The sequence below is a fragment of the Arvicanthis niloticus genome, chromosome 19 (genome assembly GCF_011762505.2).
Source record: "Arvicanthis niloticus isolate mArvNil1 chromosome 19, mArvNil1.pat.X, whole genome shotgun sequence".
NCBI lineage: Eukaryota > Metazoa > Chordata > Mammalia > Rodentia > Muridae > Arvicanthis > Arvicanthis niloticus.
The window spans coordinates 38,161,369-38,176,701 of record NC_047676.1 but is presented as its reverse complement, the minus strand read 5'-3'; the positions used below and the strand labels follow the sequence as shown (position 1 = coordinate 38,176,701).

The 15,333-nt window shown below is 37.6% G+C and overlaps 1 long non-coding RNA gene across 1 annotated transcript; it reads right to left on the bottom strand.

Annotated features, from left to right (window-relative positions):
* Nucleotides 1-666: 666 nt before the first annotated feature.
* On the bottom strand, nt 667-14,350 carry LOC143435080 (uncharacterized). Its single transcript, XR_013105059.1, has 3 exons — nt 14,087-14,350; nt 13,089-13,268; nt 667-2,348 (listed from the first exon to the last, which is right to left on the bottom strand). It is a non-coding gene; the product is annotated as an uncharacterized LOC143435080 (long non-coding RNA).
* Between the last annotated feature and the right edge of the window lie 983 nt (nt 14,351-15,333).

The window sequence follows — 15,333 nt, the reverse complement described above, 5'->3', positions numbered from 1 at the left end:
TGTCTAAGTGAAAGGAGAAAAGCCATATAGGCCTTATATGCATTTGATGTGCTGGTTTATGGTTGAGGCTGCAATGTATAACACTGTTTGAAGAGAGCCGATATATATATATATATATATATATATATATATATATATATATATATATATATATATTGTGTGATAATCTAATATACATAATATATATTATATATATAATGTGGAATGTCTAGTCTGGCTTGATGAAAGGGGTGGGCCCCCTCATTTTATTATGAAATTTGTTCTTTGTTCTTTTTTCTTTGCTTCTGATTTTATGAAACACTGTTTGAAATAAGTGTGGAGTTTCAAACAGTATCAGAAAAGAAATAAACATGCCATTTACTAGTTTATAAATTGCTTGCAGGGGCAAGACAAATGCCTTAGGGGTTAAAAGCACTGGCTAGCCTTGAAGAAGACCTGGATTTGATTCTCCATACCCACAGGGCAGCTCAAATCATCTGTAACTCCTGCTCCAATGGATGCAACACTTCCTCATGCGTGAGACACATATGTGTTACATAGATATAAATGCACACAAAATACACATAATTTTCAAAAGATTTATTTGTGTTTGTAATGATCTAAGGGTAGAAATCCTTTAATATTCAGAACATTCTTGAACATTTGAAACAGTAACATACTTCGAAGAGTGGTATTAGTAGAATTTATAAATTAATAAAATAAATAATAATTCAAGGAAACAGAGTATCTAAAATTTTGTGTGAATCTTTATTCACTTTTCTGTGTAAGACATTAGTAACTTTTTAAAGATGAATTAGCGCCTATAAAATAATATCTTACATATTTTGAATGAGCCTGAGGTCCTCTGACACAAAGTAAGCCTTAATTCTCATTTATAATGAAGTGTGTGTGAGTGTGTGTGTGTGTGTGTGTGTGTGTGTGTGTGTAATGGGAAACTAATTTCACAGTGCAGATCTATAAAATCTTTACATGTAAAGACTAATTTCAGCCAGGCAGTGGTGGCAAGTGCCTTTAATCCCTTTAATCTCCTTGGGAGGCAGAGGCAGGTGGAACTCTGTGAGTTTGTGGCCAGCCTAGTCTACACAGTAAGTTTTAGGACAGCCAAGGCTAAACATAGAAACTCTGTACCAGGGGAGAAAAATAGTTTCAACCAAAAATTCGAAACACAGTAAGCCTGTGATTTGATTCTTGCCCATTAGCTCCTGATTCCATTGACTATACATACATCTGTGTGTGTACTCCTGTTTTCACTGATAAAAATATACATATAAAAATGGAACAAGGGGTTATTTGGCAAAGTGCAAGCATAAGGACCTGAGCTTGCATCCCCAACACCCATGTGTTGAACTGAACTGAACATGTTAGTACATTATCTGTAACCCCAACATTGGGAATTGGAGTAGGCAGAGACAGGCAGCCTAGTCAAATTGATGAACCGTAGGTTCAGTAAGAGAATCTTTTTTAAAGATGAATGATGAAAAAAAACAGTGAACAGTGACCTCTGAACAACATTCATAACTTAGAATAATAAGACATATGAGTACTATGTAGACCTTTGTGCTTGGAAAGACAGGCAGGATGAAGACGACCAGTATTATCCTAAGGTTAATGAAGCATCAACTTAAAGTAAATATCACACACACACAAACATTTTTAAATTTAATGGAGAAATGGAAGGTAAATAAGAGGAATCAGCATGACAGCTTTGAAAAGCCCCAGATTTCAGCACAATTCCAGACTGGTGAGTGGTCAGATAATGTGCAGACAGATAGACACTAATGACCAAGGACCAGGCTGATGACAAAGCAAGAGGAGAACAAATCTTCAAGAGCCACTGCTACCATCTACAAAAGGGAGCAACAATTCTCACACTTGATACCTGGGATCCTGAGAGCTTCCACAGGATCTTCTGGTTGTAAGGGTTGATTACGAGAACTAAAATCTGTGACTTGAGCTCCTGTTTCAGGGAAAATAAACAAGACCTTGCTCTCTCGAAATGATGTTAACATAGTCATGGTAGCATGAAATAAGTAGAGTAGGCAGGTGTGTTTGAATTATTAAACCTGTAACAGCTCTGCTTCCTGGAATCTCTAGAAGCTCTAAGCTTTCCACTTCCTGTTTTTCCTAGGAACTAATGTGGTGACTGCTCTTTATCTTGCTGTCTGCCCATATCTCTGCAATTCTGTTCAGTTTGTTGCTTGACACCCAAATCCTTTATGCAATACAAATATTGTGCGCCCATCTGCCTTCTTCTCTAACTGGCCTCTCCGTCCGTTCCACTTTTCCAATAAGATGCCATCTTTCTTTGCAACCGAATTGCATTCTTCCTCATCTCTATGATTTGGAATCTGTGGACAAATGAAGTTTATTTAGTATTAATTTGTTGTACAAATAATGATGCTATTCAGAAAAGATCATTTCTTCTAAGTATGTTATATACTTCGGCAACTTTTATGGCACCTCAGAAATAATTTGATACTGAAGGCCTCTGTAAATACAGATGTACATGCTCATAAAATTATCTGCTGTATGGTTCATATCTCTTCAATGTTTTCACAAACCATGGTTATACATAGTTCTACAAAGCTATTTATCCAATGGTAAGCACTAGATAAATAGATATCAAATTGAGCTATAGCTAGCCACTATTATTCTACTTTAACCAGATATACTTTATGTAATATACTCATTCTAACCCTGATTGAAATCTTGTTCTTTCAGCGCATGGAAAGTATCGTTAACAGGGCAACTTCAGCAAAACCCCTACACAGAAAACTGTCAATATCGACATCATTTGGAATATTACACTCACCCTCACCTTAAATGCATGTAGGTTTTCCTTTACAGTTTAAACCATAAGAAAAAAGTTTGACATTGCTACATATTTATACTTTCCAGTTGTACCACTGAACACCGCTGAATCCTTAAGTACAGTAAATGTTCAGTTGCTCTATCTTTAGTGAAATAACAGCTTAGACTCAGATGTGAAACAAACATGCCTGCCTTGAAATTTAAAGACGAAACAACAAAAGCCACTCATTCACCAACTCATCCCAATATTAGAATTTTTTTAACTAACAAACCCAAAGCAGGAGGTCTGAGAAACAAATAGTGGGCAAGTTATGTGTTCCTCCAAAATTTCAATTCTTTTGCCTATAAAATGCAAACAAGTAAGATCTCTAATCTTTAACATTTTTACTGGAGTATTTACTGCAAAGAAAAACATGGACATGAATAATTTGGGAAGCAGAAGGTTAACACACAACTAACTTATACACTTTCCTTATAGACAATAACTCCGAGTTCATTCAGAAAAGTCCATTGTTATCTTATAAAAATCATTATTTTGCACAATGAATATATACTAATCAATTTATGTCCTGTATTTAACATTTGCAATCTGAGTTATTCATTTTCCATTCTGTGACAGTGTAAGAGTGGTATGGTAGGAGAAAGGGCCACACACCTGGCTGGCACACAGGGGCTTTCCCACTGCCTATCCTTTAACACTGTCATATTCATATGGAAAAGCCCAGAGCAGGACATTTGTCATTTGCTAAGATTGAGGAAACACATGTAACATTGATCTTAAGGAAGCAGTCATGGAGCTGGCAGTATGATTCGCTGTATAAAAGCATGTGCTGCCGAAGAAGCTGATGACCTGAGTTAGTTCCCTCACACCCACACCGGGAAACCGAGATAACTAAGTCTCACAAGCTGTCCTGTCACACCATATTCGGGCTATGACGTGTGAGCAGCCACACATATACACACACAATAAAGAGACGTAAATTTTCAAAAACTAATTATGAGCTGCCAGTTCGAAGACTACAGCTGAGCACATTTGTGTAGCCCTTGAGGATTCCACCATGGCAGCCTGTGGGAGGAAAGTGCTGTGTATAGCATAAAACTCAGTGGACTTAAGACTTAGGTTCAAATCCCAGTGTTGCCTTCATAAATTCTACTAGCTTGATAAAGCTATTTACTCCCTCTCCTGTTCTAAATGCCATCTGTAATCAGAAAGAAAACAAACTACTTTAAAACTTATTTTTGAGGACCAACCCCCCTATTAAATTTATAAGACACTTATCATAAAGCTGTACTAAGTTCATTTTGTCCAAAGCTGGAAAAGAGGTAAATGATATACGCTGTAGAATAAGCATGATTCATTAATTACAAATGTGTGCAGTGTTTTTAAGCCCATCATGAAAATAATTTAAAGATAAATGCTTGGCTGGCTTAATTTTTTTTCATTTTATGTACATATAAAAACATCAAGAGACATACATTAAGAAAACGAAATTACTCAGCTAGAGAAATTGCTCAGCAGGGTGGAACACTTGTTGCTCATTCAGAGAACTGGGGTTTGATTCCCAGCATCCACATGGCACTATGGTTCATAACTCCTGTATCAGGAGACCAGATGCCCTCTGCTGACCTCCACAGGCACAGGGCATGCACACATTCATACACTTAAAGTAGATAAATCTCTTTTAAAATGATTAGCCGGGCTGTGGTGGCACATGCCTTTAATCCCAGCACTTGGGAGGCAGAGGCAGGTGGATTTCTGAGTTCGAGGCCAGCCTGGTCTACAGAGTGAGTTCCAGGACAGCCCCCAGGCTATACAGAGAAACCCTGTCTCAAAAAAACAAAATTAATTAATTAATTAATTAAAAATGATTACACAATGTTTAATTGCCTTAATTACCAATAAAACTAGATATAAAGGCATAGAAATGTATTAATAATAATTGTGACAGACAAATGATTAAAAGTCTTAATGTATAAAAATCAACTAAACATTAATACAATAGAGTTGGACCCAAATTACAACCAGACAACATAAATAAGGTAAGAATGTAGTGGTAGATATACTTGCATGTCATAATTAAAAACAAAGACATGATATTTTCAACAGTTTAATAGACAAAGATTTCTTAAAATTGTCATGATGTCCAATACATACTATGGGGTGGAATCACTACTGGGAGAATACAATTTTATCTTAAGACCCTGTAACATATCTATTTTATTCCAGTCTTGAAAAGGGAAGCCAAGTATACCTGACTTAAGCAAAATCATCCCATTAAGACATGAGCTAGCTCTGACCCCAGTGCATTTCCTATGAGTTTAAGACTGTATCACTTCCCACTGCAACAAAAGCTACTTCAACTTAATTCCTATATGGCAGTAAAAGAAGCCAACTGAGCATTAAAATATAGTATCATTAGAATTCTGTTCTGAACCTTCTAAGAGCAAGCCAGCATATCATTATTTTTTATTTCATCGAGTATTTTTAATGACAAATTTTGACTGCAAACTCTTTTCAGAGTGGAGAGTTCAAATTAAAATGTCAGTTTTGATTCAGTGACGATGCTTTGCTTTCAAAATATTTAAGCAAAATATTTTCATTAATACAAAAGTGATTGGATGTTAGACTATGTAAATGTCATGATAAGTTCCATCACTTAGTAAAAAGATGTCAGGCCTTTTTACACTAATCTGCAAACCTGATATGCATGAAAACTTCAGTCTCAAATATCTACATGCTCATATGCATATTTGCATAAATATTTAAAGCATAATGCAAAGAAGTCAAGGTCTTTGCACTGTAGTTTTTCTGATGCATACAATAAAAACAATCCAATCTTATGAGAAGCAGTCTCAAAGAATCACTAACATCAGCACCAATTAGATGTCTGTATTTTGATATAGATACCACTGGTAAACTGTACTGTTGAACATTTTAACCCTGGGTTTCTTTCTCTTTTCATTATATTTCTGGGAAGAGGAGATTCGAGACAGAATCTCAATGTGTAGCCCAAGTTAGCCACAAGCTAACAGTCTGCTCACCTCAACCTCCCAAGTACTGAGATTGCAAACATGCCTGACTTAAGCCTGCTTCCTTTCTATGTATCTATATTAACTCCTTTGTGACTTTTTGTCCTATGGAAGATCAAGCTAGACTATGAACGTTCATCATATTTAGGCAGACAGTTTCCAAACTAACAGGATGGGTCTCCATTACTGCTCAGAAACATCTCACAATTTGTCACATCCACCCTAAAATGACTGAATATCCCCAGTCCATTACTGAGTTTACATATCAATATGGACAAGAATCTCTTCAAAAACTGAAGCAAAAATCACTACTGGTTAAAGAGAAGCTACTTCTAGACTGTTCCATTTAACTTCTTTCTTATCCACCGTTCAGCCAGGATCCAGAGTAATCTTTCCTTCACCAGTTTTCTCCCCAAAACATGTCCATTGTTCTTTACTTCTCTCTGAAATTTTCAGAAAGGAAGAGTTGGGAAGGACATACTTCATTCCTGACATGCTTGGTATCCCTGAATATTCTTCAGGCTATAGGAGATATATCAGAGCTGTAAGCACTTTTGAGGGAACAGAGAAAAATCACACAACATATATGCTGTTCATCTCTTATTGTTACCTTATTCATATTTCCTGCTAATTAATTGAACATGTCTCCAAAATGTTCATCCAGGTTTCACATTTTTCTTTTCCTCCTTTCAAACTCCCCCCCCCCTTTTTGTCTTGTATATAAAATAGAGCTCTTTCACATACAATATAACCCAATTTCCCCTCCCTCTAGTCCTCCCAGTTCTTCTCCCATGTTTCCTCCCTTCCAGATCCACTCGGTTTTTTTCCCTCTCCTTAGAAAAGAACAGACTATTAAGATTTAACAATCAAACCCAACAAAATAATAAGCTGAAGGAACAGCTATTGTATTGAAGTTGGACACAACCTAACAGAAGGAAAAGAGTACCAGAAGCTAGGGCAAGAGTAAGAGACCCATTAGTACCCACAGTCAGGAACCCCATACTAAGCTAATAGCTTTAATATACATGCAGAAGGGCTGGTGCAGACCCACATAAGCTCTGTGCTCGCTACTGACACCTTCCTGAGCTCATACCTACCTTGCTTAATTCATCTAGAGGGCTATGTTCTCTTGCTGTCTTCCATCTTCTCCGCCTCTTACAATCTTTCCACCTCCTTTTCTGCATGAATACATGAGTTTTGAGGGAAGGGACCTGATGGAGACCTCCAATTTAGACTCTCTCATCACATAATGTCTGGCTATGCATCTCTGAATCCACTCCCATCTACTGCCAGAGCAAGTCTCTCTGATGATGACTGGATATGGCTATGGATACAGCAGAATATTATTAGGAATCATTTTATTGATTTTGTTTTTGAAGATCAAGAGTGTTTGGTTGCTTTTACTCTAGATTTCTAGGCTACCTAGCCTCTCATTCTTGGTTACCAAAAAAGTATCTGGTTTGGGTTCCTTCTCATGGAGTAAGTCTTAGATGAAATCAGACATTGGTTAGCTATTCCTACACATGCTGTCCCACTATTACTCTAGCATATTTTGCAGTCATGACAGATTGTTGGTTAGTTGTTTTCTGACTGGATTGCTGCCCACATTTCTTTTTCAATAGATGGCAGAGTACCTTCCCACAACAAAGATACTAGAACACAAAACTAAGGGCTCTGTGTAGCTACCAGCTCTATTTCTCCATGTTCAATGAGTTGTGTAGATGTTTTCCTCAGCAGTGAGACCTCATTGTCCATTTGCAGAAAGCACTATTTTGTCTTAGCAACAACCTGGGTTGTTTGGAGACTTCTATGGGACACCATTGGCCAACAACTCAATTGAGTGAATCCTAGTCCCACCACTGGGAGCCGTGCTTGACTACAAGAGATTTTACAAGAAATTTTCAACAAATGTTGCTGGTTCAACTGAAGGTCAGCATGTAGAAGAATGCAAGTGGACCCATTCTTATCTCCTTCTACAAACTTCAAGTTCAAGTGGATCAAGGACCTCCACATAAAACCAGATACAGTGAAACTAATAGAGAAGAAAATGAGGGAAAGCCTCTAACAATTGAGCACAGGGGAAATTTTTCTGAACTGAATACCAATGGCTTATGCTCTGAGATCAAGAATCAACAAATGGGACCTCATAAAATTACAAAGCTTCTGTAAGGCAAAGAACACTGTCAATAGGACAAAACAGCAACCAATAGATTGGGAAAAGATCTTTACCAATCCTACATCTGATAGAGGACTAATAGCCAATATATAAAAAGAACTCAAGAAGTTAGACTCCAGAGAATCATATGAGTCTATTGAAAAATAGAACACAGAGCTAAGAAAAGAATTCTCAGCTGAGGAAACTTGAATGGCCAAAAAGCACCTAAAGAAATGCACAACATCCTTAGTCATCAAGGAAATGCAAATCAAAACAACCCTGAGATTCCACCTCACACCAGTCAGAATGGCTAAGGTCAAAACCTCAGGTGACAGCAGATGCTGGCAAGGATGTGAAGAAAGAACACTTCTCCATTGATGGTGGGATTGCAAGCTGGTACAACTCTAAATATCAGTCTGGCACTTCCTCAGAAAATTGGACATAGTATTACCTGAAGATCCAGCTATACCAATCCTGGGAATATACCAAAAAAAAAAAAAAAAAAATGCTCCAACGTATAACAAGGACACATGCTCCACTATGTTCATAGCAGCCTTATATATAATAGCCAGAAGCAGGAAAGAACCCAGATGTCCTTAAACAGAGGAATGGATACAAAAAATGTGATACATTTATACAATGGTATCACTCAGCTATTAAAAACAATAACTTCATAAAGTTCTTAGGCAAATGGATGGAACTAGAAAATATCATCCTGAGTGAGGTAACCCATCACAAAAGAACACTCATGGCATGTACTCACTGATAAGTGAATATTAGCCCAAATGCTCGGAATACCCAAGATATAATTCACAGACCACATGAAGCTCAAGATAAAGGAAGGCCAAAGTATGGGTGCTTATTTCCTTCTTAGAAAGAGGAATAAAATACTCTCGGGAGGAAAGACAGAGACAAAATATGTGGCAGAGACTGAAGGAAAGATCATGCAAAGACTGACACTATTGTGGATGCCAAGAAGTTCATGCTAGTAGGAGCCTGATATAGCTGTCTCCTGAGAGGTTCTGCTAGAGCCTGACTAATAGAGAGGTGGATGCTCACAGCCAACCATTGAACTGGATCCCCAATGGAAGAGTTAGAGAAAGGACTGAGGGAGCTGAAGGGGCTTGCAACCCATAGGAAGAACAACAATATCAACCAACCAGACTTTCCCACCCCCCCCTCAGAGCTCCCAGGGACTATCACCAACCAGAGTACACATGAAGTGACCCATGACTCCAGCCACATATGTAACAGAGGATGGCCTTGTCAGACATCAATGGGAGGAAAGGGCCTTCATTCTGTGAAGGCTCGATGCCCCAGTGTAGGGGAATGCCAGGGTGGGGAAGCACGAGTGGGTGATTGGGTAGGGGAACACCCTCATAGAAGCAGGGGAGGGAGTGGGTTATGAAATTTTGAGGGGGGGGCAAAAAAATAAAAGGGGTCAACATTTGAAGTGTAAATAAAGAAAATATCCGATAATAAAACAAAAATAAATAAAAACAAAAAACCAAAAAACAAAAAATATTAATGGATTCACATCATCAGATTGATTTTTATCCTATTTGAAGAAGAATAATTTTGAAAAACTTTGTGATATTGCATGTCTGAAATATGTGCTTATTTTTCAATAAAGTTATCCTAAATTTAAAAAGAAAATAACTTATTTTGTCATTTTCAACTTTGGACCCATGTTAATATTTTATGTAATTATAGCACAAAATTAACATAGAAAAATAAATGAATCTTTGTACATAGCTAATTGCTATTATAACCAGCAGAGAACTATTCAAAGCAATATCTTTTTCAGTGTTGGGTAGTGATCCCCAGGACTCACACAGAGTGCATGAAGATTTTTCTATGGAGGAACTCTTCAGCCCTCAAGAAACCTTATTTTTTTTAAAATGCATTCTGTAACTTTACAGTCATATTTTTATTTAATCTTTGATAATTTCATACATTTTATGATATATTTTGATCATATTCTTCCTCACTCGTCCTTTCAATTCCTCCCAGACATTCTCCAGTACAACCTCTCCCAACTCCATGTCCTCTTTGTGTCTCTTTAATCCACTGAGCCCCTTTAGTGTTGCTCATATGTATATGGGTGTAGGGCAAATTCCTGGACCATGAGCAACCCTCAAGCAAACTTATGAACAGAGGGAATTGATAGTCAATTTGTGTTTAGATAGACAAATATAAATGTGTCATGGTGTGAACTCTAAGACCAGAAAGGTTAAAAAAGACAAAACGGAAATCTCAGTAACAGTGCTGTTCAACTGAAATCTTACATGTTACACACAGGATAAAGCAAGGGGATTCATAAGATACTACTGTCAAGCAGACATTGTCACTGAGAATTTGAGGGAAATGAATTATCAACATAAAATAAAACACTATACAAAATAAATTGAATGATTTAGAGCAAATTCTCAATGTGCTTCCCTTAGGGTTTTATCCCTGTGAAGAGAAACCATGACCAAGACAACTCTTATAAAGGTAAACATTTAATTGATGCTGGCTTTCAGTTTCAGAGGTTCAGTACTTTCAAGCACTATCTTACAAATGTATACTTAAATGTTATAAATGAAGCATTAGAATGTATCAAGTTTGCTTCAGAGTTGATTAGAAAGTTGGAGGAGTGGCAGGGTACACAGACAAACAGTGACATGAGTTCATAATTACTAAAGTTGGGCAATGGATGCATTCAGTATTCTGACCTGCCCACTTTGTGAACACTAAATATTATCAAAAATGTTTTTAAAGAATATATTGAAAGAAAATGTTCCTCCGTTACAAATTCTAATGAAATTGGCCTAGATCTTAGGGAGGGAAGGAAGGAAGGAAGGAAGGGAGGGAGGGAGGGAGGGAGGGAGGGAGGGAGGGAGGGAAAAGGAGAGAAGGAGAGAGGGAGGGAGAGAGAGAAAAGGAGAGAAGGAGAGAGGGAGGGAGGGAGAGAGAGAAAAGGGGGGAGGGAGAAAGGGAGGGAAGAAAGGGAGAGAGAGAAAAGGGGGGAGGGAGAAAGGGAGGGAAGAAAGGGGCTGGGAAAGGGAAACAATGGGAGAAGAGCAAAAAAAGGGAAGTCTTACAATCTCAGCATAAAGGCTGGGCCACAAACCATTTGTGCCTTCCAGCAACTTCACAATTTTCCTGACTCCAAAGCTTTTGTGTATCTTAGTTGTTCTTTGGAAGCAACACAGCTACAGGTTAAACATGCTGATTCCTTGGCCTCATCCCCCACAAAGAAAGAAAAAGAGTGATCCTGAAGATTTAGTCAGAGTTAGGGTGGGGACCTGGGAATAGGCACAGTTAATAAATTGTATGAGCATTTTGCCATATCCCCAAGGTGAAAACCAGCCTTTTGTGCTCAACCAAAAGGGACTCTACTATTCTCCACAGAGAGTACAGACTCTGTCAATTCCATGTCTTTGTTCATTTTACTTCTTCCTTCTACCCTAAATGTCTGTCCCTTGTCTTTATGCAAATCACATGTCTTCTAAACCACCACGTTTAAAAACTTCTACATCCCAGGGCATGCCCCATCCTCAGGAGTAGCTGGCCAACATAAAATAGATTTCGTGTTCTTTTTGTGAACTCTTTTGCTTAGTTTTGTTTTGGCATTGTTTGTCTTACAGGGTTCTTATTTGTCTGTTTTGTGTTTTTGTCTTTGTGGGTTATTTTGGGGGGGAAGAATATGAAGTTGAGTAAGTTGGAAGGAGGAGATGTAGGGGGAGTTAAGGCAGGATGTAAGGGGAGTTAAAGAATATAATCAAATTATAAAATATAAAAATTCCCCAAAACAAATAAATTAGCATTGTAAAATGTACCATATATCTGTGGTTAAGTAGCCTTGACTAAGGTTGTTATACATTGGTTTATTTCTTTTCTTTTCTTTTAGATTTTTTTTTTTATTTAATACATATGACTGTTCTATTTGTATGTATGCCTGAATGACAGAAGAGGGCATCAGATCCCATTTAGATGGTTTTGAGCCACCACAATGATGCTGGCAATTGAACTCAGGACCTCTGGAAGAACAGCCAGTGCTCTTAACCACTGAGCTATCTCTCCAGCCCCTTACACATTGCTTCTTAAATGTCCACTAAAGGCTTATGTGCTAAAAACTTCATTTCCAACCTTTGACACTATTGGGGGGGTAGAAAAAAGTCAGTGGGACCTATTAGTAGAAATTTAAATTACCAGCAATGTGTCTTGAAAGAGCTATCACAAACCAACATCTTAGTTTCTCTTTCTCTTGCATGACCCCTGGGGAAATTAGCATGTCACCCTCATCACAAGCTTTCCACAATGCCATTTGTCATAGGTCCAAAAGCAAACTGGCTCTTTGATCAAGAACTGAAGCCATGAGATAAAATAAAAAACTTTTCTTGTACATTGCAAACAAAGATTCCGCCCATCTCTCAGTCTTAATCCCGTAACAGAAATGAATGCTCTTTCCCATCATGCTCTGTTTTTCATTCACACAAATTTGTCTGTATTTATGCATGATGTTTGCACTCTTGTTCAGCAGTAAGCTTCTTTAGGTCAAACGGCCACTTGGAGTGTGTCTTTGCAGTTAAGACACTACTACTGCACATGCTAAGTCAATAAATCAATGAAAATGTAAGTTGATGGTGTCTACAATGTTTGCTCCTTACCTTCTTCTCTGAAGAGATGGTTACCATAAGCACATTTTACTCTTAATTCACAGAGAAGCACATCCCAAAAGAATATATCTCACAACAATAAATGCCTAAGCATTTCTCAAGAATCAGATAAATCAGCCAGAAAACTTTGAATACTTTCTAAATCAAAATGCCAAACATTGGTTTGACGAAAACTATTCCAAAGTACTGTTTTACATATAATAACTACCTCCAAAAGGTGTTGAATATCCTGAGGCCAGGTTTTATAATGTTATAAATAAATGTACTTTTATTTATAAATGCACTTCAGTTTTATAAGGCTTCTAAAGATGAGCGATATACTTTATAAAAGACCTCTACTTCAGATTCCTAAAGGGGTAAACAAACTTTAAACTTTGATTGGAGGTGTATCATTACAGATTAATGGATGGCAATGGCTGAGTGCTTACTGTGCAGCAGGTGCTGGGCTCAGCAGTTTTATGATCCTTTTGCTGAGTTTTCTCAATGATCCCAGTGTAAGTTAGGGTTTATGGAAGGCCACAGAAGGCTCTGGAGGAGTGAAGCAACTGCCCACGGGCATACAACTGCAGATTTGGGACTGTTGTCTATTGAGAGTGAACGTCGACCAGCTGAAGCAAGGACAGAGGAAAAGGAATGAAGAACAGATTAGAGGATGGATGAGAGGCAAGATGACCTGCAGGCTTGGGAGTTAGACAGTTCAAACCTCATCACCTTCCCCGCTTGAGCTCTCCTATCTTCAAGTTCAGTATAGAACTGTAAGATATCTGGACAGTAGTCAGAACTGTGTGAGGAATATAGGCCCATTCTTTACAAACAGTAGATAGTGATAATAATAGTCTGTTATAGACATTGGTATTGTCATGAATGTGATGCCTTAGTGAATTCCTGATCTCTGTGTCACTCTCTCATCAGTAATATGCACTAACAAATAGACTGCTTACCCTGCACATATGCTGCTGAAAACACACAGATGTAACCCAACTTCTTGATCCTTGAGGAATTTTCTTACCAAATATCTTAAAATATTGTGTGTAAAAAGATTATAATAGCCAAAAAACACTATTGGCTTTATCTAATCCCAATTAGTGAGCTAATCTACTATTAGCCATGTCTTTCCCCTATCTGATATACAGAATACCTTAGTCTGTGCCCAGAAAGGGTCAGCAGACCATGTCTGCCATGATTAGCCTCTCCAGTAGAACACCCACATTATGCTTGGCTTCACATAGAGATAATGAGGGTCATTATCTTTTCCTTAGAAAATAGTCCTAAAGGCTCAGACCTAGCAGGAAGAAATGGTTATGAGAGGTCACTGGAGCATCCAGCCTGAGCTCACCCTCACTCTATGGATCTGTAATTTGACTCCTATTCAATAATAGTACTAAGTGTCCACCTCTTAGGATGTCCAAATTAATAAAGGACCAACCTTTTTTGAACTCCATCTGTACCATTGATCCAAAGGGATTAGAGATGAGAAGTCATGACTCCAACTTCAAACTCATCTGCCTGCAAACTGGTACAGAATTCAAGAAATAATCGGTAGCCAGGCAGTGGTGGCACATGTCTTTAATACAAGCACCTAAAGCAGAGGCAAAAGGTTCTCTGAGTTCGAGGGCAGTCTAGTCTTCAGTGTTCCAGGTCAGTCAGGGCTACAAGAAAAAACCCTTTCTAAAAAAAAAAAAAAAAAAAACAAACAAACAAGGAAAAAAAACAAAAAAAAAAAAAAGAAAGGAAGGAAGAAATAGAGTCAGTTAAGTGAGGTGTTGAGGGAGACTTAGTATTGCAGATAACTTTATCTCTTTATTGACCCATTAAGGCAAAAGGCACATCACTGTAGAAGAGTGTTGACAGTTCCCACATTGGTTGTAGGACCAAGTGTTTGCTCATAAAGGCAACCTGCAATTTGTTGTTTCTATGCAGAAAAGAGCTCAAAACACCACAGAATATTTCACTCACATTTCCTGGATGAGAATTAAAGGAAAACAGTTATAAAAGTAAGTGTCTATTTATATCTCAGAAATAACTTTGTGAATACCTTGACACAATGATTCAGATACCCAAGCTAAACAAACTCTACCTACCTCACACTATCTACACAGGCCCTGACTTCTAGGGTACTCACTTACATACTATAGAGATACTTTGGTTCGGGTTTTTATTCCCAGAGTCAGGAAGGAAGCGCCTACCCTTTTAACAAGACACAAACATTTCTTAGAACATAAAGTCATTTATATTTTTCCACAACATCTGCTCAGATGTCTATACTTTTAATAATACAGCTATTTTTACATAAATACAGAAAATGTAGGACATAAATACAATGTTAAAATGAACAACCTTGCTATGGAGCCAGCCCTAAAATAGGATTTTTATTGTTGGAATCTTCCTGAGTGCACTCTGCGTTTATGAGATTAAGCTGCAGTGAAGTCTGTTTTATCTGTCCCTGAAATTATTTTGTCAGTCTCTTTAACTATCTAAGTATTTTTTACTGTTGGAATTAAAAACCCAAGGCTATCATTAGTGTTCTTATAAATCTTTGATAGAAAACCTGTATACAAAAGAATAGAAATTGAATTTGATTTTTCTTAAGTGGGAGATTCCTTACAATCAGAAAACAATGGTCAGTCTGGCAAATTTCACTTTTTCCAAAATTTATATTTTCCCTGCTCAAAT